Below are 23170 nucleotides of genomic sequence, written 5' to 3' on the forward strand. Positions count from 1 at the left end.
TGGCCCCCACTCGAGAGCCGTGTACTATATTAGTCTCTGGGCCACGTGCGACAGTCTTAGTGCTGGGTACAGAGTTAGGCACCTTTCTGAGGTAATGGAATTCTCAGTCAGGTTTTGGTGAGAAACCAGCTTAGTCCCTGACCCTGAGTTCCAAGGTGGACTCGCTCTTTTTCAGACGGAGTGTCTTCCTCACGATAAGCGCAAGCATCCAGATACCTCATAACCCTTATTAACTTTAACATATTTAACATAACTAGCAATTATAATACCCCTCGGGACCTGACTGGTCCCAGAGGAGGGAATTTGCTGGATGAAGGGTGGTCTGCTGCCTGCTCCTCTTCCCCCCACCCCACCTCCAGCTGTGGGGGCCCCTTACCTCCTGCCGGACCTTGGCCCCTGCTGGGCCAATACCGACCTGGTTGCCAGCTGCAGAGGCTGGTTCCAGCCTCATGCGGGCCCTGATCCCAGCCACGATACTCGCCCAAACCCAGCCCCAGCCACATGGGCATCAGCTGCATGGCCCCAGCGCTGCAGGTGTAGCCCAGACCCTGCAGAGGCCAGCTCCAGCTCTGGCTGGGGTGCCGGACATTGCCACGGCCCTGCAGGCAGTGGCCCTGGACCCAGCCCACAGGCCAGCTCTGGACTGTCCAGGCAGCCACCATAGCCCTGTTACACCTGAACAGTATGCAGGATTGCTGCACCCTGCTTTTGCAAGCTCGGACCCCTTGATGTTTCTACAACTGCGCTTATTGAATACCTCACAAAATAAAGATAACCCAATAGTGATGATTTATTTAACAATTGAACAATAATCAAACAAACTTCTGGTTGTCAGAACACACAATAACTATACACAGGTAGATGAAGTTTATCCCTCCCTCCAAGATCACCCCCTTCTGCAGTCCTAGAGTGAGCTGCAACCAGTGGGTAAGATCTGCTACTGCGGCAAGGAAGAAGCAGTGGGTGGAACTGCCTCTCAGGAGTGCTACGCCCAGGCTCACGGCTAGATGGATACCACTTCATCTTCTTCAATTCTTCTATGCTTGCCTCGCCGTCCTGTGTGGAGAAATGCCTGAAGAAAATGGTAGTGTGCATGCAAGTGGATCACCCCTGTCTTGTGAACTTAAAAGGGAAAACTCCCAGCCTACTAAGTCAGCCTCCACACTGCGCTGACCGATTACCCTAGTCCCCAGATTGCTGAACAACTAAGCCTCACGATGCAGCACCTCAAGCATGAGTATTGCCCTTGCTAACGAACAGTCTGGCCTATTAAGTCTCAATGAACAGCAGCAGCGCTTTGCTCTAGCCACTAGGGGCCTCCTCCCCTTCTGTCTCACAGACGAATCAGAGTGCGAGAGCCCACCCATCTCACATTCATACAAAATGTTGCTGAGCACATGTTTTCAAGACGCTCAGCTTCGTTCTTAAGCTAATTGCTTTGCTTTTCCAGATCTTATCCGTCGCCTTCAAACTCGCTTTTTCTTTCGCTATTCTAGTCTCTAGTTCCTTCTTACAGTCTAGATCATAAGTTATGTTGCTCCCTAGATATGTGAACTTCTCTACATTTTCTAGTTCAATACCATCCACACTGATCTTCCTTCCTCTTTCCTTATCTCCAAATACCACTGTTTTTGTTTTACCAATGTTCATAATCAGCTCGTACCACTTCCCTTCTTCATTTAACACCTGCACCGTTTTCGCTAGCTTCTCCTCATCTTCTTCAATTATAACTATATCATCCGCAAACCTCACATTGTTGCTGACCACATGGCTGAGGTGTATTTCCCAGATAAGTCTGGGGAGCGGCTAACTCCAGTTTTGCAAAAACGAAGGGGAGGCTGGTCAGGAGTCAACCAAACTGAGAGGCTGTCCAACAAGCCTTTCTTTGGCAAGAAAATCAGGATAAGGGACAGTGTTCCCTCTAATCTTTTTGATGTCTGGAATTTTTCCATCCATGTGTGGACTAATTTTTTATGAGCACTGAGACATGCAAATAGACACCACTAGTAGAAACAAAAACCTAGCTGTAAGTCCTCTGCTAATGAGCTGGGAGGCACTTGAATGTCTCCTGGGCAGCAGCCCAGGCAAGCAGCTACAAGCAACACTGGTCAGGGGTAATGATCCCTTTAATTTTTTCCATTCATGGACAGAATAAATTTTGTTACATGCACCGAGGTATTTGTGGATATGTACCACCAACAGAAACAAATTCTGCCCACTGTGGGTATATAGTATAGTAGGCATCCTTCCATCTGCACAGACTATGGATCGCACCCTTTATAGTTTCAATTGAGGACTTCATTTACAGCATCTACTGTGACTATGAAGACCCACACGAGAGTGACAGTCCTTGCTGCATCTCTTGCAGATGTGGTGGGTGTCTGGCAAGTCCTTAGTGTGCTTTCTGTGCGCTCGCTTCTCCTCTGCTAGCTGTCTGATCCTCATCTCGCCCTTCTGAAGGCCCTTGTGTAACCCCTGCCTGCATCTGCTGCGGTCGTCTGCTAGTTCTTCCCAGTTGTCCAGCTCGATGTCTACCTCGCTGAGGTCTCTCTTGCAGACATCTTTGTAGCGCAACTGGGGGCGTCCGGGAGGTCTTTTGCCAGAGGCTAGCTCACCATGTGGGTGGCTCTCTGCTAATCAGCCCGCGAGCACCTGAATCTCTCATAGGCAGCTACCCAAGCACAGCTTAGTCAGGAGCACAGAAATCTGCATTTTAGCAAAGCAATCCCATGAAGACAGTCAGCCAGACTTGGAGTTTCTGCTCCTGGAATTGCATCTTTCCAAAGGGAACTTGGGTAGCTCTGGGTTGAGATATATAGTCTGTTATTTACAGTGGGGGAACCGAATTCCTTCCATTCTCCCCCTACTCTCTGGCCCTCCAGCTACTTCCCCTGCTGGGATGATTAAGGGTTAAGCTCACAGAGCTTGGAAGCCTCCGCCTGCCAGAGCCACCCAGTCCCTGCAAGAGGAGGCCGGGCTAAGGGCGGGACTTTGCTGCAGAGCCCTGCCGGCCTGTGCCCGCTGAGCGAGCCCCGGCTGCAGGCTGCTGCCCAGCCAAGGGGTGAGCGGGGCGCGGGGCTGCACAGATGGGTGGCCAGGGAGGCTGGAAATATCTGCCCGGGGAAGGAGGGGGTGGCACCATGCCTGGGAGAGACACATCCCGCCTGGTGCAGGGCCCTGCTGCAGCCGCAGCTGTGAGGGGACAGTTGGAGGCAGGCACATAACAGCCAGGAGCTGCAGGGGCTGCACCATGGGGTGGTTGCCCTGTCCCTCCCTCCCAGGGCTGGTCCCCTATACTGGGCAGGAATTAGGCTTGGTTACGCTGCTGGAGCCTTGCAGTCCTATAGCACTTTAAAGACTAACACATTTATTAGGTCCTGAGTTTTCGTGGGTCAGACCCACTTCTGCAGATCAGCTGGGTCGGTGTCAGGATGTGAGAGAGACAAGTCTGGGGAGGTAGTCGCTCTTGCTGGGGTAACTTAGTGACAGAGTCTCTGAGCTACATTGCACAGAGGCCTAGAGCCTGCCTGCCCCACCATGGTAGAGGGTCTGGAGGGCTAACCCCCGGCATTGATTCATCCCTTTGTGCAGTGACACAACACCCACAGGAGAGGGCCGGGCCCATCTGCAGGAGCCACCACTGTGGTGAATCAGAGACACAAAAAACAAGTCATGGGAAAATGCCAACCATTACTTCACACTGTGACAAGCCTGTATGCGTAACAACAGCACAAACTTTCAACCCTGCCAAGGCCCTTCCGGTTGTTGGGGTCACTGGGCTTCCACTGCTACAGCTCTTCCTCTGCCAGGGCGTGAGCGGTCCATGCTGAGTGGAGCTGTTTGTCCTTTCAGATGTCGGTGACCTTCGAGGATGTGGCCATGTATTTCTCCCCGGCGGAGTGGGCGCTGCTGGGCAAGGAGCAAAGGCAGCTGTACAGACAGGTCATGTGGGACAATTACCAGGCTCTGGTCTCATTAGGTGAGGAGCTGGTTCCCTGAGATCAGGGCCGCAGAGACGCAGTCACTGAGGTGAAGCGTTGGTCTGGTTGGTTGGTCAGAGAGAGGTCTGTGGGGCTGGAAGGAGGGACGCATGCGTGTGGCTGTTCAGCGGAGCAGAGGGGCCCTTTCGTGGGCAGACAAGGTCGGAGAGGGAATATCTTCTCTTGAGCCAACTTCTGTTGGTGACGGAGACAAGCTTTTGAGTCACACGGAGCTCTTCAGATCTGAGAAAGGAAAGCTGCTGTCCCTCCAGCAGAGGTTGGTTCAGTACAACGCACTACCTCATCTACAGGGGGTCCTTGTTGTAAGTCGCTTCGCTATAAGTCGTTTTGCATAGAAGTCGTTAATTAATTCAGGAAAGCAGGTGCATTATAAATCGCACTGATCCTCACTTATGTCATTTAGGGGCCAAGGGACCAAAAGCCAGGAACATAGCTGAGCTTTGTGGTGGCCGGGCAGCAGACGCTGTAGTGCAGGGGTCCTGGAAGTGAGACCTAAAGTCACAGAGGATTGGTGGGGAACTGCAGGGAGCCAGGAGGAGTTGGCGGGGAGCTGGCAGGGAGCTGGGGGAGTGGCACAGAACTGCAGGGAGCTGATGGAGAACTGCAGGAACAGGCAGGGAGCCAATAGGGAACAGCGGGGAGCCTGTGGAGACTGGTGGGGAGCTAGCTTATCTTTTTCTATTTATTTATTTATTTATCTTATTATTTATTATTTATATATTTATGTATGTGTTTCTATGCTCTTTCTATTTAGTGTTTTTTGTGGGTTATAGGTACATTATACGTACCACAAGTTTGTGAACTGCATGTGTTGAGAACGTATCTGAAGCTAATTACATTACTCCTTATGGATATTAATTCCCCTTTATACATCATTTCGCTATAAGTTGCACTATTTAGGAGCAGTATACACCCCCTGTCCCACCAGACACTGCAGCCCCCTTTCTACAGGTGGCAGGTCATTGCCACTCAATATCCTACCACTGCTGGGCACCAGGAGTATTTTGATTATAAGCTGCAGCTCATCTTTGCATGAAATGTGAATGCAAATGCATAGATTAGCACAACATGGTGTATGAAGTTGCATAATGTGCAGCAGTTCTGTGGCTAGAACAGATGCATTGAGATCTAATGGGGGTGATGCTTTTCTCTGAGCAGGAGTCCAAACCCCCAAGCCAGGGGTGATCTCCAGCATAGAGCAAGGGGAAGAGCTGTGTGTCCGGAGTCCCACGGAAGACGAAGATGGGGCCATCCTGAGAGGGCCCCACCCAGGTGAGGATGGTATTAAAGTGATGTGCAGGGGACAAAAGAGTAACTTGAAAGCAGCTGAAGTCCTGCTGCATTTTGGCCAGAGTGACAATGCATCCCAGAACGTTAGTCTTTTAGTGCAGTGTTGTCAGGCTCCTTTGCAAGAGTATCATCTTGTCAGCTCTCCTTCAGTTTGTGATCCGCTATGACCCTTCTTTGCTGCTGTACCTGCTGCCCCACCAGTCATTCCCCATTGTCTAGTTGTGCAGTTAATTTTTCCTTCCACCAGTGAACTCTTTTCCACTTGTGTTTGTTGAATTTCATCTCGTTGATTTCAGACCAATTCTGCCCTTTGTCAGGCTCATTTTCCATTCTTATCCCATCCCCCAAGTGTTTGTAACCTCTCCCTGGCAGTCTGAATCACTGGCCAGGCAGCACTTGGGAATCTCCCCTCCTTGGTCAGGCCCAGTTCTGTAGGGCTCCAACATGGTTCCATTGCTTTTGGGGGCTCTCGGTTGACCTTAATAAAGGATTTCCCCATTGCCCTCCAGGACTAGTTGGGAGGCAACATCATGTTCTGGGAGTGAGGAGATCTGGATTATATTCCTCACTGCTGCTGAGCTGCTGGCGGACCTTGAACAATGTTGTAGTAATTTATATAGAATACAAGGGCCCAAAGAGACAACAGCATCAACATGACTGGCATGGTACTGAGGATGGTGGTAACTGTTCTTCTGGGGAAAAGAGAAGCAGTTAGATGGAAAGGGTTGGGGCAGATTTTAAAATCTCATTCTGCTCCTTAGAAACAAAACAAGACAAACCCTAAGTGAGGTTTGGGGTGCGAGAATGACAGATTTACTCACTGACGCAGTTGGTGGCACACACCTGTGACTGCTTCTTTCAGCCAGCAAGGGTTGCATTCAGTTCCCCTCCTCTCTTTTCCACCCAAGTGTTTGCTTTTGAAAAAAACCCAAATAAAGTAATAGACAAAACAGGCCATCCCCTCGCTGGGTTTTCCTCCAGGCAGGGCTGATTTCTCACAAATTCATTTTTGTTCATTAATGTACAGTTCCACTTGGCTGTGTCTACACTTGCATTTCTCTTTTGAAAGAGGAATGCAAGTGTAGACACAGCCCATTTGGTTATCAGCCAGAATTTCAACACTGTCCTTCAATTGCACGATAGACCTTTCTCGTTTGGGCTAATTCCATATTTTTATTATATTTTGCACCTTTTCCCATCAACATTTATTTTCATAGGCTATGGTGACACTTCACAGGCTTTCTCATGGATCTTACAATTGAACTGCCCATCAGGGTAAATGTGTGTGCCCAGCAATTACACCAGCAAGCTGCTCATTTGACTTTTGTGTATTTCGTGTATAAGCTCTTCACCATCAGGGTGACTGATCTCTCTGGTTTTGTGCAGCACCCGGCTCTATGGAACTCAAACTCACTTGTGCTACCACAAGACAAATTGCAAATCATGTGGCTGCCATCTTGTGCGTAGTTTATGACACTGGGGAAAGTGCTTTTCTCAGAGATACTCATTCGGTCTGGGTGCTGTTAACCTAGGACCTTTTGTCTTGGTGTAGGTTTTACAGACACAGAGGAGACCTGGGACTGGTCAGCAAATGAATGCTCAAATAGCTGTTTTTCCTCCTGACACCAATATCCTCCTAGAATCTCCCTCTCTCCCCCCATGCATAGGGCCCTGCCAGATTCACAGCCATAGAAAATGCACCACAGACTGTGAAATCTGATCTGTGCTGTGTTTTTACCAGTTGTGGTCTTGAGACCCACGTTTGCAACTACCGTTAACCAAAGAGCCCATGACTACTGTAAGTCCTACACCTGCCCCGCCAGACACAGCCGGTAGTATTAAATACTTAACTATAAATAGAAACAAATACTCTAAAACGTGCAAATAATTTTTCAGTATCACAGAAATTTAGCTCACTCATTTATTGAGCACTTCAGCTGACGTTTGAGGCCTGTATCTCCTGTTAACATCTACTCAGAGGTACAACCAATGCCTCGGACAAAAGTGCTCCTTGTAGAGATGCCGTGGCGTGCAGTGTTTTGCTGCTACTAACCAGGCTCCCAGACCAAGATCAGCACAAAAGACTAGAAGCCAGGCGCACCCAGCAACTGCCTCTGACGCTCATTATTGAGAACAAATCCCTTCCTCTCTCTTAGGTGCTTTGTCTAGAGGACTTAGTGCAAAGCTAATGATGTGATGACAATTGCTGAGGTTTTTTTTTTGTTTTGTTTTGTTTTTTAATAAATCATCACAGGATATTTGGTGTTGGTCTGAAAGGGCCAGCTCCTGGAGTCACCAGATTCAGCACTAAACACAGACTGTCCTTTTAAAACACAAGTACAGATCGCCGGGGCAGGGCAGGAGTTGCTCCAGGTGTCTGTGATGATCATAGAGAACCAGGGAGGCCCTAGGTCTCCCTGCAGGAGCGCTGTAAATCGGCTATTCATAGTGCTCCAGGAGGGAGCCTGGAAGAGCCGTAGGCTGTGCCTGAAAGCGTCACATGAGGCTCGTGAGCCACTGCCTGGGTATCACTGTCCAATACTGTACAAATGTCATGGGGGGGAAGAGGGTGTCTCAGATTAGAGGTCAAGGGGTGGAGTCACAAGGGTATTTTAGGGTGAGGGGGTATCACAATATTTCCACCCTTCTGCATTGCCTTCAGAGCTGCACAGCTGGAGAGCAGTGGCTCTTGGCTGGGCTCCCAGCTCTGAAGGCAGCACTCCTCCACTAGCAGCACAGAAGAACAGGTGGCAACACTGTACCATATGTCCCTTAATTCTGTGCTGCTGCCTTCAGAGTTAGGCAGCCAGCTAGTGGTAGCTGCTGACTCAGGGCCAAGCTCCAGAGACAGGAGCAAAGAAGTAAAGGTGGCAATACCCTACCAGACCACCCTGTGCTGTGGCTGGTGGCAGCTCTGCCTTTAGAAGCTGGGCTGCTGGTCAGCAGCTGCCACTCTCCAGCAGCGCAGACATCCCTGCTAGAAAAGCCTTGTATCCCCCAAGTCCTTCTGGAGTCAGGACCCCCACAATGACCACTCCATAAAATTTCAGATAGAAGTAGCCGGAATCATGAAATTCACTATTTTAAAAATCCTGTGACTGTGAAATTGACAAAAATGGGCTGTGACATGCGGGCCCCTAGTCTCTCCGCCTCCCTGTACATCAAAGAACATGGAACCCCTTGGATCCCATCACAGGATGAGTGTTCCCTGCGTGTCGCTCAGTAGAGCGTCTGTGGTGATGTTGTCCTCCAACTGAGACGGTCCTCAGAGTAGGGAGAGAAACGTGGGGGCTGATTCTCAGGTTCCTTGACTGGGGAGAGTATTAGCAAGACCTGTGGGACATGGAGCTGCAGCTCCCCAGCACTGGGGATTCTAGTTTGGTCCCTTGCACTTAACTACCAAGGGCCTGCTTTGCTCTGAAAGGAGGTGTGTGGCGCTGCCTCAGGCACATCCCCTTGCAGGGAATTATAGTGATTTCCTGTTGTCGGCAGTATTGAAAATAACATCTGGATTCTTTTCCCCACCAAGCAGGGGCAAGGGCCCTGAGCAGAGATGAAGGGCAGACTCCTGAGGAAGGGCCTGGTAACCTGGAGTCACCGAGGCCTTTCCCAGGGTCGTCAGAAGAGAACCATTCCCAGAAGTCTGAGCGGGGAAGACTCCACAAGAGGCAGTGCAGGCTGCGCAGGCAGAGGAAGCACCTGACCAGGAAGCAGCCAACAGCCTCCAGAGGCCATCAGAGGAGATCCAAGCCACACCTAAAGCCTCATGCAGAGGGACAAGGGGAGCCCAGGAAGAGCCTGTATACCTGCCGCGTGTGCAGGGAAGAATTCAAGGTACATAGGGACCTGATAGGCCACCACTGGACAGTTCATAGGAGACAGAATCTGTATCACTGTAGCGAGTGTGGGGAGAGCTTTAGGAGAAAGAAAGCTCTCAGAGCGCATGGGAGAGTCCACCGAAAGAAAAGAGCTCATCATCCCTGTCCTGAGTGTGGGAAGACATTCAAGAAGGCAGCCCTGCTCACTGCCCACCGGAGAATCCATACGGGAGAGAGACCCTATCACTGTGCTGAGTGCGGAAGAAAATTCTTCAACACATCAGCTCTTACAATCCACAAGAGAAGCCACTCAGGAGAGAGACCCTACGCCTGCACGGAGTGTGGGAAGCGATTTAAGGATTCATCAACGTTTCGTAACCACCAGAGAAGCCACTCAGAAAAGAGACCCCATCGCTGTGACCAGTGTGGGAAAGGCTTCAAACTTACATCAACTCTCACTAGACACCAGAAAAGCCACAGCAAAGAGAGACCCTTCGTGTGCCACGAGTGTGGGAAAAAGTTCTACCTCCGAGAACATCTCGTCAGACATCAGAGGGTCCACACTGGGGAGCAGCCTCACTGCTGTGCCGAGTGTGGGAAAAAATTCAGTCTCCTCCAAAGTCTCAGGAGACACCAAGGAGTCCACTGTCCCCAGGAGTCCCATCAATGCCCTGAGTGTGGGAAAATGTTCAGGCGTCTGGCAAACCTCAGTCTGCACCAGCGAATCCACACTGGGGAGAGACTCCATGCCTGTGGGGAATGTGGGAAAAAGTTCATCCGTCGAACAAAACTGCGAGTCCACCAAAGAATCCACACTGGGGAGAAACCCTATCACTGCACTGAGTGCGGGAAGAGATTCACTCAGACATCCGGCCTCCTCGTCCACCAGAGAACCCACTCCGGCGAGCGGCCGTACCCCTGCCTTCAGTGCGGGAAGGACTTTGCTCACTCCTCGTCTCTGGCCAAGCATCAGAAGATCCACGTGGAGAAGAAGCCGCATTCCTGCGCTCGGTGTGGGAGGCGCTTTGCTCGCGCCTCATCGCTGACTAAGCACCGGAGCACCCACTTTGGAGAGCGGCCGTATTCCTGCACTCGGTGTGGGAAGTGCTTCACTCGCTCATCCTCCGTCCGTAGACATGAGAGGGCCTACTGCAAGTAGACGCTCCTGACCCCAGTGTTTGACAGAGGGAACCTTGGAATTGCTCACTTTGCCCTTTTCCCAGCACCAGTAAAAGAGAGAGAACTTGCCCCCGATCTGCAGCGTTCCCACATTCTAACTCAGCAGACACTAGGCCCAGAGCTGGGTTTGTGACCCGCATGAGACGGAAGCGTTTCACCCTAGAGGCACTGAAACATTCAGTGTGGGTTGCAGCTGGGACAGGGATAACTGGAGTCAGGACTGCACTTGAGTGGCTCTGGCTTCTCCAAGGCCATTCACTCCCTGCGGCTCCCATCCTCTCAGGCTTCCCAATGGAATTTATTGTTTCATTACTTTTCTGCTTGGACAAATGGGCAAATACTCTGGCACAGACGTCCTTCTTCATTACAACAGGATACACTGTGGTGAGAAGTGGTTCAACATACGTCTCTACCCATTTTGGCTTTCTGAGGACCCCATCCAGTTCCTGTGGGGTTCAAGAACAAAGAGCGCACAGTTTGTTATGGACTGCCGCCTTTATCATCTCAGCGGGGGACAGATGTGCTTGATATCTGCAGAAGATGCTGCCATGACAAAGTCACTTACTCGACATCTAAATCAGGGTTTGTGCCATCAGAAGCCGTACAGCGGGGGGAAAAGCAAGGACGGGGTTGAGGAGCTGGAATGTTAGACACAGATATTCCCTTTAGCTGGGGGATGTTCCACATGTTCCCTCAAATCCCCACCTCACCTCTGTCTGTCTCTGCTCTGCCTCCACCCTGCTTCAATCCCATCCCTTCCCCTGAGCCCCATCTCCTCCCTGAGTACCTCCCATCCCTGCTCTTCTTCCCAGAGCGTCCTGAATGCTGCGGAAGAGCTGTTTGCATTGGGTGGGAGGCACTAGGTGGGCGGGGGAGCAGTTGGTTGGTGGGCTCTCCAGCAGGTGAGTGAGGAAGCTTGGTTGCCAAATTTTTCCCCATGGTGCTCCAGCCCCAGAGCTACCATGGAATCAGCACTTATGAAGTTAGAGATTTCAGAGCGTTAATTCTATTTCTATTAGTTTTCTTTTCTGAATAATTTGAGTTTGTGTTGCTGGAAGAAGTGGTACTTTGAGTCCTCTACCACAGAGAGAAACCCGCATCTCAGCCGTGACATGTAACATTAAGGAGTAAGGGAAAAACTTTCTGAACCATTTTACTCTACTCTGCAGGCTGGGACTCATTTGCTGCTAGTTGTAGGTGTTTTCAGTCCCAGCCCAGAGTGTGACAGTTCTGAAAAAGCCAGGGATCCTGGGCAGGAACAGAGACTGGATCCTGCATGAGAACAGACATCCCAGACAGCAGAGTTTAAGGAGGACGAGAGAGACACTTAAATAGGGAGTGAGAGAGATTAAAAACCAGTCCCAGCAACATTCACGGCTGAAACAGCAGCAGCGTCTCCCCGTTCCGCAGTCTGAGGAAATCCATGGCCAAGCCTCCCTGTGAGAGAGTGATGATGAGGTGTGATTTTTACCTCACTGTTGCCTCATCCTTCCTGCAGGTTTTGTGACCATCTGTCCCGTATTTGGCTGGACAGTCCTGTATTTGGGATGCCAAAGAGGTGTCCCTACTTATTTTTTAAAAGGGACTAGTTGTCCCATATTTGGGCCTTCCCCGCTCTGACCTTTTCTGGCAGAAGCTACGCTGGCTGCTGGCTGGAGAGCGGATGGGTCACTTCCTCAAGCCTCAGGGAAGCCGGGGGGAGCGTGGGTGGCTGCCAGTGTCCCTGCCGCTTCCCCGGGGCTGCCAGAGCGCACCAGGGGCTGCCACTTCCCAAGGGCTTGGGGAGTGCGAGCAGCTGACACCTCCTTCCCAGCTCCCTGGGGCTTGGTGGAGTTGGGAGGAGCTGCCCTTCCCCCCATACTACCCTGTCCTGTATTTGGGACAGGGAGATATGGTCGCCCTAAAATTAGTACAATGGGACTGAGTCTGAAATGGCTGCATGGCCTTGTGTGTAAGGGAAGGCCTGCAATCTTCCCTGCAGTGCTGATTTAACCACGCTCCAGTCGCCCTTGGGAGAGGATGTTGGAAAGAAGCAGCCTCTTGGTTTTCTTTTTGGAGCTGCTCACGTCAGGTGCCGTCCTGCTCAGTTGTAACCTGCTGTAAATCGTTATCCACACCCTAAAACGGGGGTGTTCGAGGGCTGAGTTAAAGTGTCCCAGAAAGCTTTTGTTCTCCTGCTAGGTTTTATTGTGCAAATTTGCTAGTAGTTTTATTGTTCTAACCCTTGTTCACTGTATGTGTAGAATCTGTCATCTGTAAGGTGTGTGCTCAGATATGAACTGGGTGCTAGGTACTGTTAACCCGAATATTTCTTTGATGTAATGCTGCTTGTGTGCTGTGGTCTGCTGCCAGCTAAACTGTTGTGTGTATAATTAGAGAAGAAAATATGTGTCAAGTCTGTGGATTATGAAGTTTTCTGTTTTTTAAATATGGACAATACACATATGAATGAGGCTGAATTCATAGTTTGTCACAGAGGGAAGGTGTAACTGTAGCAAGACAGTTCTCCAGCCTGGGCATATGCTGACGTTTCTGTAGTACACCGATTTTACTTCCAGTCAATAAATTGGTTGAATTTGGTTATCTGACATCTTTACTCTCTGTCAAAACCCAATAGCCGATAGGAGTTATTGTGCATCTTTCTCCCACCCCCTGGTTAGTGACTCTGACCTGAGAGTGAATTGTAGCAAGGGGGACATGTTAAGGAAACAGTTTGCCAGCTCCAAATAATCAAAACTCATGATATTTTTATAAAATAATAACAGTTGGAGGTTGCTGTGGGTGTCTAACATTAATTATAATAAGTGACATTAACAGCAACGTTAACATAACATAGAAGAAACATAAAAAATACCTTTATAGCTGGGGATCGGTCTTGACTGAGGAACTAGCTGGAAGCCTCCAAGAATGACATCTGCTCCATGCTGGGGAAATGTGAATGGACAGAGAAGGTCTCAGCCTCCTGCCATACCAGAAGTCTTCCTACATCCTGTGGGCTGAGCCCCACCATGGGCAGGAGGGTGTCTGGGATTGGTCTTGGAGATGGGGTGGGACTGAGGGATATGTAATCAGGGGGAATGGGTTTCGTTAGTCGCTGTTGGGTGTTGGAATGATTAGTAATAGTTGATTAATATTACATAGGAAGTCACAAAACATTTATTTGACCATACATTTCTTTGTTAAATCCAAAGGCCAAATGGTACAAGTGTTCTAAACATGTCTAGAAAGACTAAACACATATACAACACGTATCAGAGAGGTAGCCGTGTTAGTCCGTATCTTGTAGAACAACAAGAAGTCCTGTGGCACCTTATAGACTAACAGATATTGGCCGTGTCTACACTAGCCAAAAACTTCGAAATGGCCATGCAAATGGCCATTTCGAAGTTTACTAATGAAGCGCTGAAATACATATTCAGCCCCTCATTAGCATGCGGGTTGCCGCAGCACTTCGAAATTGACATGGCTCGCCACTGCGTGGCTCGTCCAGACGGAGCTCCTTTTCTAAAGGGCCCCGTCTACTTCGAAATCCCCTTATTCCTATGAGCAGATGGAAATAAGGGGACTTTGAAGTAGCCGGGGTCCTTTCGAAAAGGAGCCCCCTCAGGACAAGCCGTGCAACGGTGAGCCGCGTCAATTTCGAAGTGCTGCGGCCGCCCGCATGCTAATGAGGCGCTGAATATGTATTTCAGCGCTTCATTAGTAAACTTTGAAATGGCCATTTCGAAGTTTTTGGATAGTGTAGACATGGCCATTTTGGAGCATAAGCTCTAATGGGCAAAGACCCGCTTCATCACACACTATCAACTGGCCACCACCCAGTCCCATGCCTGCCTGTCTATGGTGAGCCACTCCTGCACAACTCACGTCAGCTACCGGCGGCCCCGTGCTGTCCCTGTTCAGGGCCTTGGCTGCTCCCACTCATCCTCACTGGTGGGGCTCCCCAGGCCCGTCACGAGGCTGGTCTGGCTGCTGGCTGCTGTAGCTGTGGAGACATAAGGGGAGAGGAACGGGCCATTAGTGCCGGTGAGGGACCCCTTCTACCTCCCATCCTCCCACCCCATCCTGGGGGCCCTGCAGGGGCCACATCCAGGGTTCCCCATCTGGGTTGCAGGGGCGCTGGCTCTCCTCCACCTCCCTTGTCCCTCCGCAGCCTGGCAGCCCATGGCGCTGAGTGCCAGATGTCAGCCTGTGAGGCCAGGGCAGTGGGGCCATCTGGGCCACCTGTGTCCTGGGGCTGACAGCTCTGTGGGTGGTCTGTAGCCACCCCGGGTGGGACTACATGTCCCCTCCCCTGACCGCATGGCCATGGCACATACCTGTGGGTCCCTCCAGGAACTCGGGCAAGGTGCGGTCAGAGGGGGCCGGGCTGGATGGGACTTTGATGATGGGGACCTCCTCGCTTGAGCCCTCATCATGGATGGGGTGTGGGTGGCCAGTGGTCTGGGGCGGTCCTCCCCCTCGGTCCCCGTCTCCAGCTCAGCTGAGGGGTCGGAGGTATCAAGGACCACGGCTGGGGGTCCCAACTCCTTGGGTTCAAGGAGGCAGTCCATTTGTTTAAAATAGGGGCAGCTGGGGGGCGCTGCCTCTGACCACCCAGCCGTGTCCCGAGCCTGGCAGTAGCCCTTCTGGAGCTTCTTGACTTTGGACCTCACCTGGTCCAGGGTCTGGGTGGGATGACCCCAGCCGGTGAGGCCCTTAGCCAGGCGCTCAAACGCCACCGCATTCCGGCGCCAGACCCCTGTCTGGACCCCCATCAGTCCAGGAGGGGACCCGCAGCTTTGGTGCTTGGCTTCCCTCCTGGGAGGACTCCCCCAGGTCCCTGGATGGCCCCTGGGGTGGGCCGGGGTCCTGGCTGCTGGCCATGGTGCTGGCAAGGGTGGTGCTTCGCCTGGGGCGTCATGGCTGGCAGCCGGCTTCGCAGCAGTGTGGTTTCCCTGCTGCCTGCACGCTCTCAGCCTCCTGCCTGAGGGCTTCAGGGTGCCTGCAGCCTTAAACGTGGCCGGACGCTGGAGCCATATTGCTGTGAGCAGCGCTGCCAGCTGATTGCCTCTATGGAGGACTGTATCGACACTTGCTCTCTTTCAAAGGAGGGCACTCTTCCCATCCCGGGAACAGAGGACCGACTTCGAAAGAACAGGGCAGTTCTTTCAAAGTTAATTTCAAAAGAGCACCGTGTGAGTGTAGATGCTCCACAGGTTCTTTCAAAAGAACTCGGTCTTCCAACCTGGATTTCGAACACACTTGCGAGCATAGATGCAGTCTTTGTGCTTGGGTTCAGATAGGCTTTAGCACCATTGTGGCTGGAGGGGAGATCCACGTTTGCTCATTTTACAATAGACTCTTTGTTTAAAAACCATCTGCAGCCAGTCATCAATATCTGTCAGAGGCCTTCTTTTGGGAAACTCCCCTTTATCAGTCTTTGAACCAGACATCCTCTGTACTTCGCTCTTTCTGGTCTTATCACCTATGAGCTACGTCTACACTGGGACGCTACATCAAAATAGCTTATTTCAATGTAGCGAAATCGAAATAGGCTATTTTGATGAATAGCGTCCACACGTCCTCCAGGGCTGGTTCCGTCAACGTCGACGTTGGACAGCACCACATCGAAGTAGGCGCTGCAGGGGAGCGTCTACACACCAAAGCGGCCCACATCGAAATAAGGGTGCCAGGAACAGCTGCAGATAGGGTCACAGGGTGGACTAGCACTTCCGGGGCAACAGCAAGCTGCTCCCTTAAGGGGCCCCTCCCAGACACACACAGCCTGCACAGCACATGGTCTGCAGAGCCACAGGCATGCACACCTCGGCGACGCAGTTATGGACCCCCAGCAGCAGCAGCAGCCGGAGGCCCACACACCCGCCCCTGGAGAAGCAGTGGTTGCCCTGCTCAGTGCCATGCAGGAGGCAGCTGACCATCTTTTATTTCAGGAAGATGAGCTGTCCTCGGGGGATGAGGAAGCAGCCCCAGACCTTGCTGCCCTCCCAGCCCCACCCCCTCCATACACACTGCCGGCTGTGGAGATACCCCATGAGCACGGACTGGTGGGAGCGGCTGGTGCTCGGCGAGTGGGACAATGACCGCTGGCTCCGGAACTTCAGAATGAGCCAGCAGACATTCCTGGAGCTCTGCCAGTGGCTCACCCCTGCCTTACGGCACCAGGACACGCCGGCTACGTCTACACGTGAAGCCAACATCGAAATAGCTTATTTCGATGAATAACGTCTACACGTCCTCCAGGGCTGGCAACGTCGATGTTCAACTTCGACGTTGCGCGGCACCACATCGAAATAGGCGCTGCGAGGGTACGTCTACACGCCAAAGTAGCACACATCGAAATAAGGGTGCCAGGCACAGCTGCAGACAGGGTCACAGGGCGGACTCAACAGCCAGCCGCTCCCTTAAAGGGCCCCTCCCAGACACAGTTGCACTAAACAACACAAGATACACAGAGCTGACAACTGGTTGCAGACCCTGTGCCTGCAGCATGGATCCCCAGCTGCCGCAGCAGCAGCCAGAAGCCCTGGGCTAAGGGCTGCTGCCCACGGTGACCATAGAGCCCCGCAGGGGCTGGAGAGAGAGCATCTCTCAACCCCCCAGCTGATGGCCGCCATGGAGGACCCAGCAATTTCGACGTTGCGGGACACGGATCGTCTACACGGTCCCTACTTCGACGTTGAACGTCGAAGTAGGGCGCTATTCCGATCCCCTCATGAGGTTAGCGACTTCGACGTCTCGCCGCCTAACGTCGAAGTTAACTTCGAAATAGCGCCTGACGCGTGTAGCCGCGACGGGCGCTATTTCGAAGTTAGTGCTGCTACTTCGAAGTAGCGTGCATGTGTAGACACAGCTCCCATGCAATGTGCCCTCACCGTAGAGAAATGGGTCGGCATCGCTGTCTGGAAGCTGGCCACTCCAGACAGCTACCGATCTGTAGGGCAGCAATTCGGCATGGGCAAGGCCACCATCAGGGCTGTCCTCATGGAGGTAAGAGGACCCGGGGTGGGGAGCCCTGGGAGGGAGGGCAGGAGCCCTGGGAGGGAGAGGGGAGGCCGGGGGGGGAGGGCCAGACACACCCTGCACACCCCTCACTGGTGCTCTGTCATGTCCTTCCCCTGCAGGTTGTCCGTGCAATCAACGCCCTGCTCCTCCACAGGCTCGTGCGGCTTGGGGACCCGGACGCTGCCATCACGGGGTTTGCCAGCCTGGGCTTCCCAAATTGCTTTGGGGCTCTGGATGGGACCCATATCCCCATCCATGTCCCGGAGCATAGCGGAGGATGCTTCCTCAATAGGAAGGGCTACCATTCGGTGGTCCTCCAGGCCTTGGTGGACAGCCGGGGCCGCCTCTTGGACATTTATGTTGGCTGGCCTGGCAGCACCCACGACGCCCGGGTGTTCAGAAATTCGGGCCTGTGCCGCCGGCTGGAGGCGGGGACCTACATCCCCCCAGTGGGAGATCCCTGTGGGGGACGCCACCATGCCTCTCTGCGTCGTCGCAGACGCGGCCTACCCCCTCCAGCCCTGGCTCATGCACCCTAACACGGGCCATGTCACAGCCAGCCAGGAGCGCTTCAACACGCGCCTGAACCATGCGCGCCAGGTGGTCGAGCGCACTTTTGGCCGCCTCAAAGGGCACTGGAGGTGTCGCCTCACCAACATCCCCCAGGTTGTGGGCGCATGCAGCGCACTCCACAACCTGTTGGAGAGCAAGGGACAGGCCTTCTTCCAGGGCTGGGCTGTGGAGGCTGGCAGGGCCGACGTCCAGCCACCCACTGCCCCCAGTCGCCAGGTCGACCCTGAGGGGATCCGGGTCCGGGAGGCCCTGCGGGCCCATTTTGACCAGGCTGCGGGGTGAACGCTGGCAGGGCCAGCTGCAGGTGAGCCACCCACTGCACCCCCCTAATCCTCCACAACACTCCCTGCCCCCACACCCACACCACAGAGAACCCAAGAGCACACACACCCGCACACGTCTGTACAATAAGGTTCCAAAAAAAGAGCAAGACAGAAGCTGGATGCTTTTTTATTTAACAAATGCTCTTGCAGCCTATCAAATGCCAAAAAAATGAACAAATGTCTAAATTTGAGCCCTCCCCCCCTTCTCCCTCCGACTTTTCTGTCCTTCTCGCATGTGCATGGAACAGTGATACCCACAGTCCAGCGATGCAAAACACTTGATGTGTATTGGGGTGAGCTTCCAGCAAGCATGATTCTGATTTCCCTTCTCCCTTGTGTTAGTGACTTTAAAAAGTATCACCGGGACTGAACATAGAGGTCAAAAGGTCAAATGTCAGCACTCCGACTTGGAAAGGCTGCCTGACCCCTGCAATAGAGAAAAGGGGAGTCAGTCCTTCCCAGACGGAAAGCCATCAAACTCAGTGTCAGTGAGTGGTACGGAATCTACCTGGCACGGTTTGCTCTTCTGGCAAGTAAAACTATATTTTTCGTTCTTGTTTCAGTGAACACCGAGCAGAATTATGCAAAGCGCTAACTTATTGCTTCCTTTCAACGCCCCAAGGCATTGGGTTACCGTGGTAAGATGTTTTCCATTGCTACACTTGATTGCCTGCACCAAACATAGTCGTATACAAGGTGTATCAAACGTGGCTGTGTAGCAGTGCTATCGTTTCCTGTGCTGTGGGTTTTCAGTATGTTTAACACATACAAGTGAAAAATGGAACTTCAGTGTAAGTCTTGACACTCAGCAGACCGCAATTTAAAAATTCCAGCACTAGTGTGAAGACGGCATAGTTGTAGCTGTAATGCACATGTAAAAATATCGTCTGTATTGGGTACATGGAGGAATTCACAATATGATTTGCTCTGGTGTGTTTGTGAGACGTACACAGGAGAATATTTGCAGCCTGTGTTTTGAAAATAATGTAATTTCAACAGCTTTGTAAATCACACGTATATGTGTTTATTTACACTTATAAATCACATGAATACCAGCGAAAGAATTGTTAATAGTTGACCCCTTGTGTTATGAGACAAGCTATAAAAGAACCTTCCAGAGGAACTGAAGATGCTTTTTAGCTATTGTCATAGTTTACCTGTAGTGTTTGTGTGAAATGTGTACAGAAATTGTAAGAAAAAGCAAAAACTTCTTATACTGTGGGCTCCAGGGTTCCCTCTAGTTTTTGACATGCATGGGCAAAATAAATTTTAAGTGCAATGAGGCATGTGCAGATGTGCACCACTAATAGAAATACAAGCTGCCGGCTGTGGGCGCTCTGCTGATCAGCTGGCCCGCACCTGAATCCCTGCAGGGCAGCCGTCCAAACCCTCAGCTTACAGAGAACAGATACCCATCCCAACTCCCTGTTCTGCGTTCTCTGCACTCCATCCCACACACAAATTTCTTACGGGTGTTGTCCTATCCCAACCCCCATACGCTCACGCCCACTTCCATGCCCCCAGGGTTATGTGTCAGAACAGTACCTGTGAGAAACTTTAAGTTACTTCCACCCCTGATTAGATCTACATTTTGCAATCTTACGTGCCTGCCAAGAAGGGAAATGTCACAGCTGTGCCAACACTCCCTGCGTGGGTTTTATTTCCACTGTGCAGGGTAAATTTCTGAGGCTCTGAGCAGGGAGGCTGCACGCTGCATTTCCCAGCTGGCCTGCTGAAGGCAGATCTCCTTTCTCCTTTCAGGGTCTCTGGGGGGCTGGAGGAAATTACCAGGGAGGGCCTAAGCTTGCCCTGTAATCCTTGCAGGAGCTTCCTGCTCAGGGCTGGTTCCTGGAAGCCTCAGCAGCTCTCGGCAGCTGTGCTTGGAGGGGCTGGTCAGCTCTGCTGGGAACAGCCTTTGGGAGACTCTTCCCAGGGGACTGGGATTGGGATGTGGGGGTGGGGGTGGGGCAGGGGATAGCAGGCCCTGGGCAGTGGATTCAGATGCAGCCTCTGGGAGGGAATGTGGGTACAGGATGCATCTGGGATGGAGTTTGGGTGCTGGGTGCAGGCTCGGGGTGCTGGGTGCAGGGGCTTGGAGTGCAGGTTGCAGGCTCTGGGATGGAATGTGGGTGCAGGATGTGGGGAGGGTCTGGTTCCGGGCAGGAGTTTGGGGGCTGGAGGGGAAGCAGAGGGAGGGGTTATGGGCGGGGGGAGTGGGCAAAGACGAAGGGGGTCTTTGCCCACAAAAGCCGATGCTCCAAAATATCTGTTAGTCTATAAGGTGCCACAGGACTTCTTGTTGTTTTTGAAGATACAGACTAACCCGGCTCCCTCTCTGATACTTGTCTCCCTGGAAAGCCCCAGGACCTGAATTCCAGGTCCTGTTGCTGCCCCCTACACAGCAGCTCCTTTTGGCTGACACCAACAGCTACAGGGCATGAGACCTGCCCTATCTCCTGGCTGCAGTGAGGGCAGGACCCAGCAGCCTGATTCTCCAGGCTCCAAGCAGGTTCCCTCTAATTTCTCCCATCCACGTTCGGAATAAATGTTGCTGTGTGCTCTGGGGCATGTGTGGATTAACAACAGCCGTATTGGATCAGACCAAAGGCCCGGCTAGCCCAGTCTCCTGTCATCTGACAGTGACCAGTCCCAGGTCCCCAGGGGCAATGACGAGATCAGGGAAGCCTCAGGTGGTCCCTCCCCTGTTGCCCATTCCCAGCTTCAGGAGTTGGAATTCACGTGCTCCAGGCTCTTTGCTGTGCTGGGTCACACGACCTCTTGTAACGATGCCTCTTTCCGGGACATCTGCACAAATGGGAACAGGGCGCTCTGGATCTCGGTGCTCAAGGCACTGCAGCCTGCATAACAGGATCAGGGCCCTCAGCTGATAAGTCTGTAGGGCGCCCATAAACTTCCAGAGTCTGTCCATTAGATGGCAACATGAGAGCTTCTTCTTTGCACTGGGCACAAGACTCAAAGACCAGCTCCCTGAAAGGACAGACAGTGTCCCCATGGTCTCTCCAGGGCCTGGCTCCTCTCTGCATCGCTAGTTCACCTGGGGCCTGTCCCCTCTGTGGCCAGAGCTGCCCTTGAGGCTTCCAGATATCTGACTCTCTCCACCCCAATCGCAGTTCCCAGGGGGTGCCCAGCTCCCACGCCCACATCTCTGGCCACACACTGGTTCCTGGTGGGGTGGTCAGCGTCACCCCCTAGAGATAACCCTCTGCTCGGCCTGTTCTAGCCCTGAGACAGGGCCATGTTTCCAGTTCGGTGCTGGAGGCTGGAGCTAGTGGTGCCGGCGTTCTGAGGGTGCCTGGAAGACCAAAGCAGGCTAAAAGCTTCATTTTTGCATGAGTACGTGAAGATCAGCTGTAAGGGGGGATGGCTGCAGATGCTGTGCCTAGGGCATGGGCAGCAGGTGAACCCCTGGCTGAGGGAGGCCAGCCCCCCGCCCCCTAAAGCCTCACCCCTTCTGCCTTCTCCCTGTTGTGTCCTGCTGGAGACTGGAGTGCTTCTCCCAAGCTTGGCCACCAGCGCTGAACCCACCTCCCACCAAGTCTCCAAGGAGCATGGGGAGGATGGGCAGCAATGTCCCCTGTAAGCTGAGCGCTTAGATGGCCACCTAGGAGAGATTCAGGTGCTGCCCAGCTGATTAGCAGAGCGCCCACAGCCGGCGGCCTGTGTTTCTATGGGCGGTGCATATAGCAAAAGTTATTCTGCACACAGATAGACAAAAATTACAGGGTCCCCTTGTGGGCAGCATGAGGCTGCAGCCCCCCCAGCCCCAGAACATGGGGAAGATGGTAACACATGGCCCTGCCCTGGGGAAGGTGGGTGGAACAGGGACCCCACCGGGCTCAGATGCCCAGACCCCCAGAGCCCAGGCAGACTGCAGAGGAGATGCGTGGGGAAGTGGGGACCCTGCTAATCAGCTGAGTGTCAGCTGAATTTCCTGGGTGGCCGCCCAAGTACACAGCTTACAGGGAACTGTGCCCTGGAGGTTTTTAATAATGGGTCTAGGACAAGTCCAGTGTTCCCTGTAAGCTGAGTGCTTGTGCGGCCGCCCCGGCGAGATTCCAGTGCCTCCCAGCTGATTAGCAGAGCACCCACAGCCAGCAGCCTGTGCTTCTATTGGTGGCGCACATCCGCACATGTCTTGGTGCAGCAAACAAAATTTATCCCGCACATGGAAGGAAACAATTAGAAGGAACACGGGATGGGTCCACCTGTCATTGATGTTTGTGTGTTTCTGATCCTGCTTCAGTGTGCTGAAAGGGCTAGCATATGTCTTGAGGCCACTTTCAGCCCTCCATTTCCAGGACTGTGATCCTGCTGCTAATCCCAAAACTAACTAAATTTCCCATAGGAAAAAACTTGAAGTTCAGAGAGGTCACATGTTTGATTTTCATCCCGATTTGTTGAAAGTTCAGGACGAACATGAAACAAAATGTTATTAGGAGACAAAATATTTGCTTTGATTTATTGTTTTGAGTAATTAATCTCTTAATTACATCATCAGATATTATGGGATTCCGTGTCGTCTAGTGGGCCGCACGTGGCACTGACCATGGGTTCTAATCCGAGCTCTCTGCACACACCGCACAATCCATTGTTTACAAGCAAGCCCTGAGATACAATCACATCTGCTCTGATCCTACTGACAGAGACTGAAGACTAGAGATCTCTAACAAACATTCATAAACCTTAATTACCCATCGGAACAAGTGAAAAAAACAAATTGACAAGGCCAAACAAACACCCGGAAACCAACGACTCCAAGATAGACCCAAAAAACCAATAACAGAACACCACTCGTTATTACCAACAGCCCCCAATTCAAACCACTGCAACAGATCATTAAACCCTGTTATGATACCGCACTCCAGAAGGCCCTAGGTGACAGGCCTGTTCTCTCCTACAGGCAACCTCCTAACCTTATAAGGATTCTCACGAGCAACCACAGGCTATACCACAATAATAT

At 52.2% G+C, this 23170-nt stretch overlaps 1 pseudogene; it reads left to right on the forward strand.

Annotated features, from left to right (window-relative positions):
* Positions 1–3594: 3594 nt before the first annotated feature.
* LOC142015179 (uncharacterized) lies at positions 3595–12861 on the forward strand (annotated as a pseudogene).
* Positions 12862–23170: the final 10309 nt, after the last annotated feature.

Source organism: Carettochelys insculpta, chromosome 6, assembly GCF_033958435.1.
Source record: "Carettochelys insculpta isolate YL-2023 chromosome 6, ASM3395843v1, whole genome shotgun sequence".
Taxonomy (NCBI): domain Eukaryota; kingdom Metazoa; phylum Chordata; order Testudines; family Carettochelyidae; genus Carettochelys; species Carettochelys insculpta.